The sequence below is a fragment of the Cupressus sempervirens genome, chromosome 3 (assembly GCF_028749045.1).
Source record: "Cupressus sempervirens isolate cs-2001-9-10 chromosome 3, ASM2874904v1, whole genome shotgun sequence".
Taxonomy (NCBI): Eukaryota; Viridiplantae; Streptophyta; class Pinopsida; order Cupressales; family Cupressaceae; genus Cupressus; species Cupressus sempervirens.
In genome coordinates, this window is record NC_143120.1 from 288,306,089 (window position 1) to 288,323,542 (window position 17,454).

Sequence of the window (17,454 nt, forward strand, 5' to 3'; positions counted from 1 at the left end):
CTCTCAAATTTTTGATATAATTTTAATAGCAAGTAGAAAATTGCATTTCAAGTTGATATAACCCTAATTTTTTGATTTTTTATTGCCACTTAAAAGCATAGTTTGGTTGACCATGATCCTGCACATACACTTAATTGTAAATTTATCACACACAAATTTATCTAAAATATTTTCTATACAAATTTCCAACACATGTAAATTTATCTAAAGCATTTGTATACAACTTTCTAACACATGTAAATTTATGGAAAACATTTTCTATAAAAATTTCTTACACACATGTAAGTTTATCTAAAAAAATTTCTATACAAATTTCAAACACACACATAAAATTATATAAAACACATTATGATACATTTCTACAACATGTAAATTTTTCAGACATTAAAAATTATCTATGAATTTCTAAAATATTATTACAAATGTATAAATTTCTAAGACATGTAAATTTATATGTAAAACATATTCTATACAAATTTGTAAAATATATGTAATTAAAATTTAAATATCTAATCCAACAGGTACATAAAAAATGAATATCAAATATGTCAATTATAAATGTAAATTATGGTCACATAACTCATGCAAATATCAAACATGCCAATTATGAGCACTAGAAATATAAAATATCCCATAAAAGGTGTGTCTATATGAGATATAAAAAAAAACAAGTACTATAAATCTAAATGATCTTATGGCAAATGAATATCAAACATCTAAAACATGTGTTCCAAAGTCATGTATATGACATGTATAACTATCAAACATGATCTTGTCGTGATCCATGATGTGATTGATCACCACAAGATCTCAAACGCTACATGCAATATAAGAAATAATGTATCATGTACATGTGTATATAGACAATAAATGAAATGTACTCCATTCTTTATAAATGCTAACTTACACACAGACAAATTTACCTATGATTTAGAATGACTTGGTTGGATAGGCCTCTCTACATCTCCACCCTCCTAAGCTGCAAATGCAACCTATATGTGATAGAAGAAACAAATATGTGTAAAGTTTTAAAATTTATCTACTATTTTTAATATTGTCTAAAGTTTACTAAAATGAAATATATTTTTTCTAACTTGTCTAATATTACACAAATCTAAAATAAAATATTACACATACTAATTTAAAAAAGAAATTAAAAAAATATATATTATACAACCAATTTATAACTAAGAAAATATAAAATATAAAATAAAACATAAAACACACTAAACTATTGAAAAAATATTGATGCACCCAATCTAGCCAAAATGCTCTTGTAGCCCATCCCCATTCCATAATCCTTGGAAATTATTTCATACAAATGAGAGGTGCACTACTCGTTTCACTATTTATATAATTTTTTTGGGTTTCAGCTAAAAAAGTTTTTGTTGGAAGCCACCTCTAAATGTACATGTCATGTGGCACCTAATCAGCACCACACAAATGTGACCTAACTCCTTTCAGCTGAAAATAATCCGGTCAGATTCATTCAACTAGATCAGTCAAGTTAGCTGAAAGGGTGACATAGACCTGTGCTTTCACCCCATAACTATCATTTTATTCTTTTAAACCATTTTATGCGTAAGAAATGAATTTCATTTCATTTATATTTTGTTTGTTCTTTGTTTCCCAATATCAAGGCTTATAGAGAGAAGCTGAATAAACCTATTCTACACAAATGGTTGATTGTTTTAATCTTTGAGTATATGGTGGAAAATGTAAAAAGAATCCCACCCAAGGACTATGATGATATAAAAGGAAAATAGCCTTAAGAGCCTTGCTAGTAGGAAATATCAGGGAAAATGTATGATTGTAGAACAACATGATGTTAATCTAATGAATCAATTAAAAGGAAGAAGAAATATGTGAGTTAAAAGGAAATGGAAATGGACTTAGAAGGAGAGGGTGAGAAGGATGTAAAGAGTTTGGAGATGGTGGAAGAAGTGGAGAGTGAGTATTCTGGTGGTTTGGTGGAAAAAATATACAAGTCTTCTTGTAATTTCCCTTCACCTATTTTAACTTACTCATATGATAAAAAAAGTCTTCCTTACAATGACATGGAAGAGGAAGAAAAAGAGGTTAATGAGGAGGAAAATATAGAGGAATATGATAAAGAGGATCCTTGTCTTGATGATTTTATTAAAACAATAGATCACAATATGCACATTTCTAGGAATGTCTCAATCTAGAAAAATGTGACTAAATATTTTCATAGTTAGGGTAAGGATGATGACAAAAGGAACTTTCCTATGACCAATACAATGGATATATATGAGGTAAATGTAAAGTTGGTTGAAGATAATCACAAGGATTTAAGTGTCAAACCTCCCTTTAGTGTTTTGTAGACCATGAAGACCATTCCTCTATACTCTTTTTGCATAGGAAAATGGTCCTTCAATGCCATCAAACACTTGGATATTACCAATAGATCCTTTCATGCTAAGATGGTTAAAATTCTAAGCAAGTTTCCTGTTATATTTGAGAAAGAAAAACAAGGGAGCCTAATGAAAATGATAATGCCATTCTGACTCTAATTGAGAGAATTGAGGAATTGGAAAATTCCATGAATGATATGACCAAAATTTTCTAGGGGATAATGGAGTATAGCATTGAATGTTTGAATAAACTTGTGGGAAATGTGGATCATAATGTTGATAAGTTGCTAGTTCTTGACTTAGAGAACCCTAAGTATATAGAGGAATCCCTAGGGAATATGCAAAGAACTAGAGAGAGCATAATGAAATCAAAGGCTATGTATAAGGATCCAAACAAGGAGGACATCAAGGTGGGCATCAAAAAATTCAAGGAAATGAAGGAGGAATTGGTCAAACATAATATTTGTTATGTAGATTATTTCTACTTCATGTTGTCTTATTCTTTTTTCTTTATTTATAGTCTTAGTTTTCTTGCAATGTTTCTCAAGTGTTGGTCTTTTCTTTTTGCAGCTATTTCTATTTTGGGGGTGTCGGTCTTGTACACCAATATTTCTTTTTAGAACTTTAATGACTTTTATGCTGTAATAATTTTCGGGATTTGTGTTCCCTATAAAAAACATGTTTTAACCCTTGATATTAAATACATGGAAAAATAATCTTTGTAACACATAGTAAAATAGAGGTATAAATCCCAATGGAATTTATAATGAAAAATAATAATGAGGTATTTAATCTATAAGTTTGTAACTTCACTATATTTGGTGTATTGCTCACGAACTACACGTTCATCAAGAAGGAATTAGTTGCTTAAATTTTTAGTACATCAAATAAAAAAGATTCATAAAATATGTACCAATCATTAGTTTCTCTAGGTGACATCTTGAGGATTTAGCACTAAAACATAAAAATTAGTATATTCATAATTTTTTATTGATATTTAATCTAGTTTGGAAATAAAATTGTATAAATAATACTTGAATATTTTGAGGTTTAAGCCATATCACCATATGATTTATGTTATTAGTACTCAATGCAAAATAAATACAATATAAAGAATGACATAGTTTATATTTTCTTGACCATATTCTTAAAGGATCCCATGCCATAAACATTTGGGTTAAAACATATTGATTGGTTAGGAATATTTACATCTAGTATTTTTTTTGAATTTTCTCATGGATTTTCACAATTGCAATAGGAAGTTTGTCTTCCTTTTATGTATCATAGAAATAACCAATATATCAACATCTTCAATGAGGAGTAATAAGATTCAAAAGGAATTGGAAGTAAGGGCTATTGATCAAATCTAATATCATGACATCTCACGAGATGCATTGCATTCTTAAACTGTTGATGGATTATTTTTCAAAAAAGATGCCAATGTGAAGGAATACATTTAATCCTATTTAAGTAAACACTTTGATGTCATAGTCATTAAATAAAGATAAAGTGATCGATATAAATGATCAATAACACTACTTGGTTGATCAAGGCCAAATCATGAGAAGACCAAACATGTTGTCATGGAATATAGAAAGTTAGAACATCTTTATAACAATAGAGCTATAAATCCCAATAGAATTTATAATGAAAAATAATAATGAGTTAGTTAATCTATAAGTTTGTAAGTTTTCTACATTTGGTGCATCATTGAGAAGGAATTAGTTGCTTTGATTTTTAGTACATCCAATAAGAAAATTCATAAAATATGTACCAACAGATCATTGGTTTCTCTAGGTGACATCTAGAGGATTTATCATTGAAATATAAAAATTAGTATATTCATAATTCTTTATTGATATAATCTAGTTTGAAAATATAAATTATATAAATAATACTTGAATATATAGAGGTTTGAGGAATATCACCATATGATTTATGTTTTTAGTACTCAATGCAAAAAAAAATACAATCTAAAGAATCATATAGTTTATATTTTCTTGACCATATTCTTAAAGGATCCCATGCCATAAACATTTGAGTTAAAACATATCGATTGGTTTTTAATATTTGCATCTAATAATTGTTTTGAAGTTTCTCATGGATTTTCACGATCATAGTATGAAGTTTGTGAACCTTTTATGTATCATAGAAATAACCAATATATCAACATCTTAAATGAGGAGTAATAAGATTTAGCAAGAATTGGAAGTAAGGGATATTGATCAAATCTAATATCATGACATCTTGCAAGATGCACTATGGTCTTAAAATGTTGATGGATTATTTTTTCAAAAAAGATGCCAATGTGAAGGAATGCATTTAATCCCATTTAAGTAAACTCTTTGGTGTCATAGTCATTAAATAGAGATAAAGTGATTGATGTAAATGATCAATAATAGGTCACTTGGTTGATCAAGGCCAAATCATAGAAGAACTAACCTATTGTAATGGTATATAAAAAATTAGAACATATTTAAATTTTATTTCCAAAAAAATTTAATGCATGATTGTTAAAAATATTAATACTAAATTAGGCAATATTTTAAGATAGTGCATTGCAAATAAACTATATCATGTTATGTGTACTAACAAGAGAGGAATGTAATAATGACTAATTGATCCATGACATGACTTGGTCAATTAAGGGTAAATTGCAAGAAGCTATGAATATATTATGCACATATACATTTATAAAGCGTAACCATGCACAAATATCTTTTATTTAGAGTACATGTTCTCAATCATTAAAATTGTTCATGATTATGTGCATGTTGTATAAAGTAATTTTAAGAACCTTTCAAAAGATCTACAAGAACATGTTAGCGACATGTAACTATGGAAGTGCATATTCACCTAGATAGAGATCCATAGTATGGTTTGTTAGAAAACCTTATATTGTAGGGTTACAAGAACATGTGTGCAACTAAAAAAGACTAGAAATTTTTAGTCTCTATTTGTTCTCAATGCTTCTCAGTGCATTTATAATATTGGTTTTCCTATTTGTGTAGATTTTTATTAAGAATAACAATATTTTATTAAAAGTTATAATATTAATTTTCCCACTTATATAGATTTTTATTAAGAATAATGATTTTTAATTAAAAGCTATGGCTATTTTCATGATCATTTAGCTTATCCTCCATACACAATAATTTGGAGAACTGGAATTACATTATTTAGTAGCATATCTCTAACTTAACTTAGATTTGAGAAAAGAATATAATATTTTCTAGAATCTATAAAACTTCTATTGAGAAAAGAATACATTTCACTTAAATAAACCTTTCAAACATAAGATAGTGAACATTGTCATTTATTTGTCTATTGTAGATCCCTATACAATTCTCTATGCACATATAAAAAGAAATATAAAGTTTTTAATCTATTCTTACTTGGACCTTTTTGAATGATCACTTATTTTCTTCAGTCTATTGGTAAACAGATTTGTCACTTTAGAAAATACATGATTTAGCCCAATGGATTATGTGACAAGTCAATTTCTCCAACAGTTGGATAGGTTCTTGATATCTAGCTTTCCTCTATGTTTAGGGGGCAGCTCCCTCATAAGATATAATTTGGGTTATCAAATAAAGATGATTATAACATATAATATAGAAAGGAAACTATCGATGATGAATGCACCACACGACTTCAATACCTCCATAAAGTTGATGTAAACTACTAATGAAAAGAAACAAGGAGTATGTTTGAAAGCTATCATTAACACCTTGCCAATTCAACAATTCATGAATATTTATACAATACAATGAAAATACTCATTATAGGGAATCAACATAAAAAAAATTTAGAAGTATGGAAATGGAACCCAAATGCATGTTCCTTTATTTCCTTACACCAAGAACAAAAACAAAAACTTTGATTACAAAGACAACCTCTATACACACTTTCCAAAAATTGTCTTATCACCAAACTCTAACATAAATCTTCCCTTACTCCAAAATCAAAAAAGTCCTCTATTACATTGAAATTCATGAATTTATAGCTATTCCAAAATAGCCAACTTTTTGGGTTCATAACTACTCAAAAAATTAGAGTTTGGACTACTCTGAAGATATTTCATAACCAATTCTAACTTTCAATGCTTAATTACAGTTAGAAAAGGTTAACACATTGACCAAAACCAAAATTTATTCTAAATTTGACCTCTTTAAAAAATATATAAACATAAATTTGAGAGAACTTTAGACACGTCCACTTCCAACTTTCAACTGTGATCACTGATATATCCTGTGCTTGCTCTTTGATCTGTAGTTGTTGTGAGTAGTTGAGTTAGGTTTGGCTTTTATGATCTAAATTATTTAATTACTTGTTCTAAAGACTTGTTTTTGATGATATTAAACTCTATATTTTCAGCTTGCATAAATCGTGTCTCTTTCTAACTTCATCAATCTCTAGGATGTAACCTAGTCAGTTTTGAATATAGGAGTCTAATGCCATTGAGAGACTACTTAATCTCATCATAAAGTTATCATCTAAACCTTGTTTACCACCAAGTTTGGTGTTGATCTTTACCTCTATGCTTTCCAAAATGGAAGATATGTCTAAATCTTGAGTGTGTTCACTAATAGGGATACCTTCTACCATCATTGGTATATTCCCCAATGCCTTCTTTTTTAGTAGTTTGCAAGAGTTGAAGAATTGTTCTCCTTCATCCAATTGTTGATTCATTCTATCCTTCTTCAATCTAATGTTTTCTAGCCATCTTTCAGTTTGCTTTTATTCTCCACTAGTGACAAACTTCAATGATTTGACTATATCACTGTCCATTGCTTTAATCTCTAATAAATTAGCATCAATTTCTCTCTAGAATGTTTGTTGTTCCTTGAGAGTTGTTAACTCTTTTTGAATATTTCTTTGTATGTGGTCTACCTTAGCATATGTAACCTTGACTTCTTGAAATAGGCTTGATGCTCATTCATTCATGCATTTTATCCATGTTTTCACCATCTTAGCATAAATTTGGCATTCTACTACATCTTGAATGGCTTATTCATTAAACATCTTCTTTGGATCTCCTATTATCTCTATAGATTAACTAGGATCTGAAAAGGAATCACCAACCATCAATCAGATGCATGAAGAAAGGGCTTGAACTTGATACTTGAGTTTATTCTTAGTTTGCTTATCTCTCCTTAACTATTCCATTAGGAAAACAACTAACATTTGGAAATTAAGCTCTCTTCCTTTGTGAGTGGTCCAACATAGATATACTTTAGTTATGCTAAAATTAGCTTCATCCACCTCATTTATGTTCTTCTCAATGACTAGTTATGTAATTTCAACAAATAGGTTTCTTGAGATAGGATTCACCGCTAGTCTAGAATCTATTCTAGTTTTCTTTACCTTCATACCTTTATGCACTAGATCAGCTGCAACATCCAGATTTTGTGTTACCAATTGGATCATTATTTTCTTCTTTCTCTCCAAACTTTGTTAGAACCAAGATGTTGAGATATTGGTAGATGAGTTGATTACTAAAGGAACTTGTAGGACTATATATGATAAATCCAAGTTATTTGCATTCTCTACCACTAGCACCTCTTGAGTTGCTTCCACACTTTCAAGAGACAATGAGAGTGTAGGGGATGCTATGGATTGAATCATCTCATCTACAAATATTTATGGTAAAGAATTCATCTTGGGAGCTTCATCTATCATTTTCTAGATTGGTTTTAAAGTCTTCTCTTTGGGTTTTGATCTTTTCTTCTTGGTGACTATGTTAAGCTCGCATGTTGAAACCAAATCAATTCTTGTATTTGGATCTTTTCCATCATCTCCACTTTGTGTGCTATGTAAAGAACTAGAAGAAGTAGGAATAGGAGATGGAATGACTAAAATAGATGTACCTTCCTAGGAATTATTACTTTTCTTTGCACTACCTCATCTTGTTGATCTAGTAGCCATGGCTTCTTTTAATTTATTCTTTAACCAATTCTCAGTACATTGAATCACAAAGAAGGTTCTTTCCTTAAGGTCTTTCAATTTTGATAGAGACCAATTAATGTATGGCAATTCTAATAGTCATATCTACTCAAAGAGGAAAGGATTAATTAGGTTCGATCCATCTTCTTTTATGCCTATCACATCCCATCCCATTTAGCAATTAATATTTTTCTACACTGTGAATCTCATTCTCACTTCAAAGTCATTTTCACAGTTCCCCTATAATCTTCCACTATAAGAAAATGGAGATAGTCAGGTCCTAGTGTCAAGTTGGTTTTAACATACCCATTGCCATGAAATTTGAAATGACTATGGAAAGAGTATAAAGTCATCTTCTGTTGGAAATATAAGAGAAGTAACTAAGAGGGGAGGGGTGAATCAGTTACAACAAAAATAAATCTAGATCCCTTAAATTTTAGTATAAAACAATTTTGTCAAAACTTAATTCTATTGATGCTTGGTGAACAAAGAAATGCTATAACTCAATAAACACTTAGCACAAAAAAATTATATGTTATCTGTGATTACTTTAACTTTAACTTAGTTGCAAACATATAAAGAAAATAGCATGAACACATTTGACACCAAGATTTAATGTGGAAAACCAGTTTGGGAAAAACCACCAATTACAACTAGTTATTACTTTTTACTCTTTTGAAGTTTTCCTTGTTACGAGCCAACTCTATTAAAGGTTACAAAACACACTATTAGGTGTAACCCTATTAGAGGATTTAATCACCCTGTTAGAAGTGGCCTTGTTAGAGGTCTTTAGACAATTCAATAGAACTGCCACCTTGTTAGAGGATTTATAGATAATTGTTAAGCCAACTCTATTAAGAGATTTAAATCACTACTACAATGGTTAGAAAGTAACAATTACATGACCTGATTTGAATGCAACTAAATTGTTGATTATCAATCTCAATTATGGCTTGTACTTGATGCTTCCTAATCGAACGTATCCTTTCAACTTCATGAGGATATTCTATTTATCCTTTTATTTCACTTCCCTTTTGCATCATTAAATCTTCAAAAATCTTCCATGTATTCACACTTATAACTTTCTAGACCACAACTTGACCTTTTATTTTGTCAAGTCAGCTCAAATATAACTTAGGCTAATTAATATTTATCTTCTCAATCGGCTAGAACCAACAAACAAATCATTTGAACTCAATATACCAAAACAAGAAAATCCTTAGTTAGTTGACCCTGCTCAGTAGATACTAACTCAGAAATGATTTTCCTATGTTAACCAAGTGAACTCCATTAACACTGGATATATGCAAAGTTCCTTTGGTAACCAAGTGAGCTTGGTTAACACTAGTTTCATTTAACATTTCCTTTATTAACTGAGTGAGCTCAATTAACAGTCATCTTCTGCAAACTTTCCTTTGATGCCCAAGTGAACTTGGTAGAAACTGCCTTCTGAACTAGGCAAATTTTGGAATGCTCAATAGATGCAAAAAAATATCTTTATAGCCTAAGTGAGCTTAGAATACACTAACTAATAATGATATGACATTTGTGTAACATCAAAGATAATACACAATTAATCAATTGTATCCAAAAATCTCCCTCTTTAGCATTGATGGCAACACAACATGTCATAGCACATTGAATTTTTGAACTAGGAACATATCTTTATTTTCATTTTGATTCTCATTCATGAGAACTCCCTATATCAGTGTGACCTCTTTCTATCTTTGGTATCTCCCTCTATTAGAACAATTTTGTCCATAACAACTTTTGCCAAGTTCATTCTCCCTCTTTAGACAACTCTTCTCTTCTAATCTCCCTCTTGGACATCTCTTCACTATGACAGCTCAAACTTCTCCTTCATTACAACTAAAATTTCTATGAGATATGGCGATATAATTCTCCCTCTTTGATTACATATGCCAAATATAATACTTGGTGAATATCAATGTACCTCAAGTACTAATTCATTTGCAATAAGCCCTTGTCAATTTTGCATCAATTGATTGATCTTCAATAATGCTCTAGTTGATGCATCACTAAACTTCATTTAATGAGCTTCATATAGGGGAATAACCCCTAGCTTACTTCTTAGATACATAAATGCATGCTTAGGTAATGGCTTGGTGAATATGTCTACAATTTGTTCTTTTGCATTTACATATTCCAATCAAACTTCTTTATCTTGCACCAACTCTCTTAAGAAATGATATTTTATAGCTATGTGTTTTGTTTTGGTATGCATCACTAGATTCTTTGATATATTGACTGCACTGGTGTTATCACAACATATGACTATTGGATCCTTGATCTCTATCTTCATTCTTGCCATCAGTTGTTTGAACCAAACAATGTTAGAATAATTAACTATTGCTACCACATATTTTGCCTCTACTATGGATTGAGAGATACAATTTTGTTTCTTGCTTTTCCAAGACACTAGTCTTTTACCAAGGAAGAATGCTCCACCACTAGTGCTTTTCCTTTCATCAATACTTCCTACCAAATTAGCATCTGTAAATACTTTTAAGTCCAAATTGCCTCCTATTTTGTATCATAAACCATAGTCTTCAGTACCTTTCAAATATCTAATGATTCTCTTGATTTCCATCATGTGATTTTCTTTGGAATTTGCTGAGAATCTTGCCGCCATACCAACTGCTAATGCAATATCAAGCCTTGTATGCACTACATACTATATTTTTTTAATCATTGATCTATATGTGGTTTGATCTACCTCTTTAGAATCATCATTTTTTGAAAGACTATTTCTAGTAGAAATAGGGGTTCCAAGTGGTCTTGAATGTTCCATTCCAAATTTCTTTATTATTTCCTTGATGTACTTAGATTGATTAATGTAGATACCATTTTTGTTTTGCTAAATCTATAGTACAACAAAGAATTTTATCTCACCAAACATAGACATTTCAAATTCTTTACTCATTTCTAATAAAAATGCCTTGCACAAGTCATCACTTCCCATGAATAAAGTATCATCAACAAATATTTCTACTAGCACAATCTTCTTGTCTGGTCCCTCTTTGATATATAGGCTACTATTATCATTTGTTCTTTGGAAACCAATCTATACCGAGTAGTTATGTACTCTTTCATACCAAGCTTTGGAAGCTTGCTTGAGACTATATAATTCCTTGTGTAATTTGCAAACCATGTCCTTTTTGCTAGGATCTACAAAACCTTTTGGTTGTTTAATGTAGGCTTCCTCATCAAGAATTCCATTCAAGAATGTAGATTTTATATCCATTTGATAAAATTTAAATCCTCTCTGTACTCCATATGCTAGCAATGTTCTAACACCTTCTAGTCTTGCAATAGGAGAAAAAGTTTCACCATAGCCAATACCTTCTTCTTGAGAATAGCCTTTACATACTAACCTTGCTTTGTTTTTGGAAACTTATCCATCATCATTCAACTTGATTCCAAATACCCACTTTGTGCCAATTACATTTTTGTCCTTGGGTCTAGGAATAAGAGTCCAAGTTTTGTTCTTCTCTATCTATTCTATTTCTTCATTCATTGGTTCAATCCAACTTTCATTATCTAATGCATCTTTAATATTTCTAGGTTCAAATTCAACAAGTAAACATGTACCTTTCAATTTGCTTCATGTCATTATTCCATCTGATTTGTCTCCAATGATTTGATCAGGTGTATGATTTCTTTTGACATATCTTGTTAAAATAGGTTCTTTAGATTTGGAATAAGTTTCGTTGATTTCATCATGAATTTTAGTACCAAGCTCAGGTCCCATTGTTTGTGACTTGGGTCCATTAGACTCAGTTTGCTCTAGCTCGGTAGCCTCTAACTATGACTCAGGTCCTTTAGATTGTGACTCCATAGCTATTAAAGATTTTGGGGACTTGGGAGGTGAAGCCACCTTTCTTTTAGATAGCTTTGGCAAGGTAGCAGGTTCATAGTAAACAAATCTTCTGTAATCCTCTAGCTCTTTGTTGCTTTCTTCTTCACACTTTTCTACAAACTCATCAATTCTCACATGTGCACTTTCTATGATTTTATGAGTACACAAATTCAAACATTTATGTGCTTTACTTCTGTAGTCCATATCCTAGAAATATGCCTTCATCACCTTTGACAATAAATTTTCCTTTTCTACATTCTTTCAAGACATAACATTTTCTACCAAATACTTTCAAGTAACTTACATTAGGTTTGTAGCCATACCATAGTTCATAAGGAGTTTGATTTGAATCTTTCTTTAGTTGTACTCTATTCAAGGTATGAACTGCACTACTGATAGCTTCCTTCCACTATTTGATTGTAACATTCTTTTCTATCATTCAGGTTCTTGCACAATCCATGATGGATCTATTCCTTCTTTCATCTATACCATTCTGCTAAGGTGTACTAGGGGCCGATACTTGTCTTTTGTCCTTGTGGTCCTTGTAGTTTTTGAATGCCTTCTTTCCTTTTTACTTTTAACTTTTCTTTTCATCCTTGATTTCTCTATTTGGGCATCTAGCAGCAATGTGACCAACTTCTTGACAAGAACAATAGATTAGAGGAATCTTACATTTGTACTTTCCTCTGCTTTTGGAATATTTTCTTGCAAGTAGAGTTTCAACAACTTCAAAATCACTATCAAAACTTTCTTCAATTTCTTCTTCACTTCTTGATTGATTGGTCTTTGATTTCTTACTTTTTTATTTTAGTGAGGGTTTGGCTTCAAATGTAGACTCAATATTTTTGGAACTAGGTGTTAGATTCTGTTGACTGATTAGGAAAGTACTATACATACTTCATAATTAGTGGAGTCCAGGGTATCACCCTGAAATTATTAGTTTTTGGTACTATTTGCCAATTGTTTTGGTACTATTCTCCATTCGTAGATTCACCACTAAAGTTATGGCTAATTATGGCTGACATGTTATAACCCTAAAGTGATTTAATACTTGTATAAAAGGGTTTAGGGTTGGGTATTTTTCATTATGTTGTGATGCAAAATTGGTTCTTGTGGCGGTACTGAGTTGTAAGGGATTATGGATTGTAATTAGGTTGTAATCACTGGATTGTAATAAGATCGAACTTGCTATTTGGTGGACGTAGCCCAGGGATTGGGTGAACCACGTTAAATCTTGGTGCCTTGTGTTCATTTCTATGTGATCTATTATTTTCTATTATTGGTTATATTTGCATGTAGTTTTTATTTCTATCTGTGGTTTACCCTAACACTAGGAACATAGTTATCATAGTTATCCAATTCAAAAGCTATCAATCTTCTAACTAGAGCATCCAAAGTTATTTTGTTATTTGGATCACATCTCATTTCTTAAATAGTAGACACTCTAATTTCATAAATGGGAAAAGAGTCCTGAGTACCTTGCTTACAATTATTTTTTCATCAATGTCTCCTCTAGATGCTTTGATTGCGCTCACACTTGCATTGATTCTTTTCACATATTTTGCAATGTTTTTATCTTCTCTCATTTTCATATGATCAAATTGACCTCTAAGACTTTCTACTTTCGTGCTTCTCACATTGTCATATCCTCTATAAATGTCTTTCAATTTAGTCCACATTGCATGAGTTGTTTTGAAATCTTTTACATCATCAAATTTAGCATAACTAAGAGTAGATGCAATATCAATCATGATGATGTTATGATTTTTCTTTTCAGTAATATATTCAACTAATAATGCTCTAGTGGGAGTCTTGTATTCATCATCAAGATATTTGGAACCTGAATCACTAATGTTTGTTAGATGTAACCTCATAAGTCCTTTCCATGCTATAAAGTTGTCTCTGTTCAGCCTAGGAATCTCTCTTCTATAAGACATCCTGATCTTTAGCTTAGGTCCTTAAAACCTTCTTTGCAAGAACCAAGAGCTCTAATACCAATTTTTGGAAATATAAGAGGAGTAACTGAGAGGGTAGGGGTGAGTTAGTTACTACAAAAATAAATCTAGATCCCTTAGATGTCAATAAAAGACAATTCTATCAAAACTTAATTATGTTGATGCTCGGTGAACAAACAAATGTTGTAACTCAAAAAACATTGTAATTAATTGGTAAACACTTAACATGAAAATTTTAGATACTATCTATGATTATTTTAACTTTAACTTAGTTGCAAACATATAAAGGAAATAGCACAAACATATTTCACACCAAGATTTAAGGTAGAAACAAAATTTGGGAAAAACCACCAATTATAACTAGTTATTGCTTTTTACTCTTTTGAAAAGCCCTGTTAGGAGCCAAACCTATTAAAGGTTACAAAATACACTATTGGGTGACCTTATTAGAGGATTTAATCACCCTGTTAGGAGTGGCCTTGTTCAAGGTCTTTAGACAATTCAATAGAACTGCCACCTTGTTAGAGGATTTACAAATAGCTGTTAAGCCAACTCTATTAAGAGATTTAGATCACTACTACAATGGTTAGAGAGTAACAATGAAATGACCTAATTTGAATGCAACTGAATTGTTAATTATAGATCTCAATTCTAGCTTTTACTTGATCCTTCTTGATCAAATGTATCTTTTCAGCTTCACAAGGATATTCTTCTTATCCTTTTCATTCACTTCCCTTTTGCATCATTAGATCTTCAAAAAATCTTCTATGCATTCACACATACTTTTCACTTTCTAGCCCACAACTTGACCTTTTATTTATACCTTTATTTTGTCAAGTCAGCTCAAATACAACTTAGAATAATTAATAATTATCTTCTCAGTCAGCTAGAACCAACAAGTAAATCAATTGAACTTAATATGCCAAAACAAGAAAATCCTTCATTAGCCAATCCTACTCAGTAGATACTAACTCACAAATGATTTTCCTATGTTAACCAAGTGTCAAACTCAGTTAACACTACATATATGCAAAGTTCCTTTGGTAAATGAGTGAGCTTAGTTAACGCTCATCTTCCATAGACTATCCTTTGATGCTTGAGTGAACTTGGTAGATGCTACCTTCTAAACTAGGCAAACTATGGAATGCTTAGTAGACACAAAAAATTGTCTTTACTGCCCAAGTGAGCTCAGCATACATTGATTGATAATGATATGACATTTGTGTAACATCAAAGACAATACACAATTAATCAATTGTATCTAACAATATTCACCATGGATCTCTTGATATTTTGAGAATCTGAAGAAGAAAGACATCCATAGTGCCCAATAATGATTGGGAAAGGAATTGATTCTTTGTTCCTATAGTTCTTGTTTACTTGACCAATCTACTTGCAAAATTTTGAAAGAAAAATTTTGTTTACATAGGAGGACAATCTTGAAAATCTCCAATGTAGATGTAGGTAAATCGGGGGTACTATATGAAAAAGCTACCATAAATACTGATTAGACTGGCTACCTTAGAAGAAATTTGGAGTCCTATATCTCCTTGTAGCTCTCTGGCTATAAGCATAGAAAAAAATCCTTCACCCTACAAAAGTGTGTGTTTCTTTGTTTTAATTGGAACTAGGGGTAATAACTATCAATTTGCATGGTTATGTTATACTCCCTATAAGGATTAAGACCAGGCCATGACTTCATACTAGCAATTGCATACATTAGGTACAAGGACATGTAAAACCCCTAATTTGCATTAAATTCAGTTAACTGATGATGACGGGAATCACTAATCATTTCTCCCCAATCTATAATTTTTTTTCCAGTGGTGGTGATACTGATGTACAAAAACATCCAATCCTACTATCCTATTAAGGAGAACTATCATATTAAAAATGTCTTCATTAAAGATATTTATACACAATGTTCTTGGTAACTATAACTGTTGTCTTCTAGGTTGATCTAGCCAACTCTTAGAAATAACATTCAAACATGTCATCTTATTCTAATGGAAGTAACCTTGAGCACCTTTTTTAGATATTTCTATGAATTCTTCTCTTACTAGCAATCTGAATGTGATGGAGATAGACACTGGATCTAGCCTCACCATGATATTACCTCCTAAGGTCTTGATGTCTCTAGAATTTTGGTCATATGCATTGATACATTCCAAAACTAGTTTTGCACACTAAACTGCAAGTGGATGTCCTCCTGCACGGGCTAGACAACTGTCCAATGTTCGTTGTGCTAGAGGTAGTCTACCTTCTCTACTCATCATCTACCAAAATTTTGTAATTTCCATATATCCCATCTTTAATCAGATATCTTGAGAAGCATGCTTGTTAATATTGCAGGAGGCTCCTTGCCTTGGAATTTTTACCTCACAGTATTTCTTACCAAATTCCTTGATCAATGTTCTTTTAACTTTTTATTTTCAAACTATTGGCTTCAAAGCACACTCAAAATCTCAACTTTGTGTGTTGGTTCTAAAAATTCACCTGAAGTATCCTATCTTGAACAATTCACATGCCTTTCTTTCTTTGGTTCAAATTCACTACTTGATTCGAGAAACCACTTTAACTAACATTTTTTTCTTCACATCTTAGTATTTGATAACTAATTGGTTATAATTGTGGTTGAGCTAACAACTACATATTTCCAATTCACCTTCTGCCAACAAGCTTGCAGTACATCTTTTCCTCAAACTTTGTCAAAGTTCTTATCTAGATGCATACCTTTGACCAATGTATCTTCCTTGCACATATTTATTTCCACTCAAAATTTCATTAACAGTCTTCAATATATAATTTACAATTTCTAGTTGCGTTTGATCAAGAATTTTTGTCAAACAGTTTGAGTGCTTGTCATCATACCCTATTCACATTAATTTGACATTTGGTCATTCACTTGAGTAGAAATGTCTATGTTTCAAAGCACTCATGGGTTGCTGAGGAACCATTAGTGCTTAGCAAGATAATATCAATGCTTCACCAAAACTATCTTTATCAAAATGGACCATCCATGTCATAAGAAGTTAATATGACTTAGGTTGGGGATGTGAGAATGTGGAAGGCATTATGTCAAACAATTCATGTACTTGTCTATGTTTGACATATCTTCTTCCAGGTCATCACACATGGGATTGATGATTCATCAATACCATTCTCTCAAACCTAATGCTTGCACTTGACAACTTGGATCCCACACTACTACCAAACAACTCATGTGCCCTGTCTTGGCTCTCAAAGTGGTGGAATATGAGTGTGAGGCCTCCCCCTAACCCTTTGTAGCCTTAGCTTT

At 31.3% G+C, this 17,454-nt stretch overlaps 1 pseudogene; it reads left to right on the forward strand.

Moving 5' to 3' along the window:
- The first annotated feature begins 1,880 nt into the window (after positions 1-1,880).
- Positions 1,881-17,454, forward strand: part of LOC149566084 (arogenate dehydrogenase 2, chloroplastic pseudogene) — a 40,907-nt pseudogene continuing 25,333 nt past the window's right edge.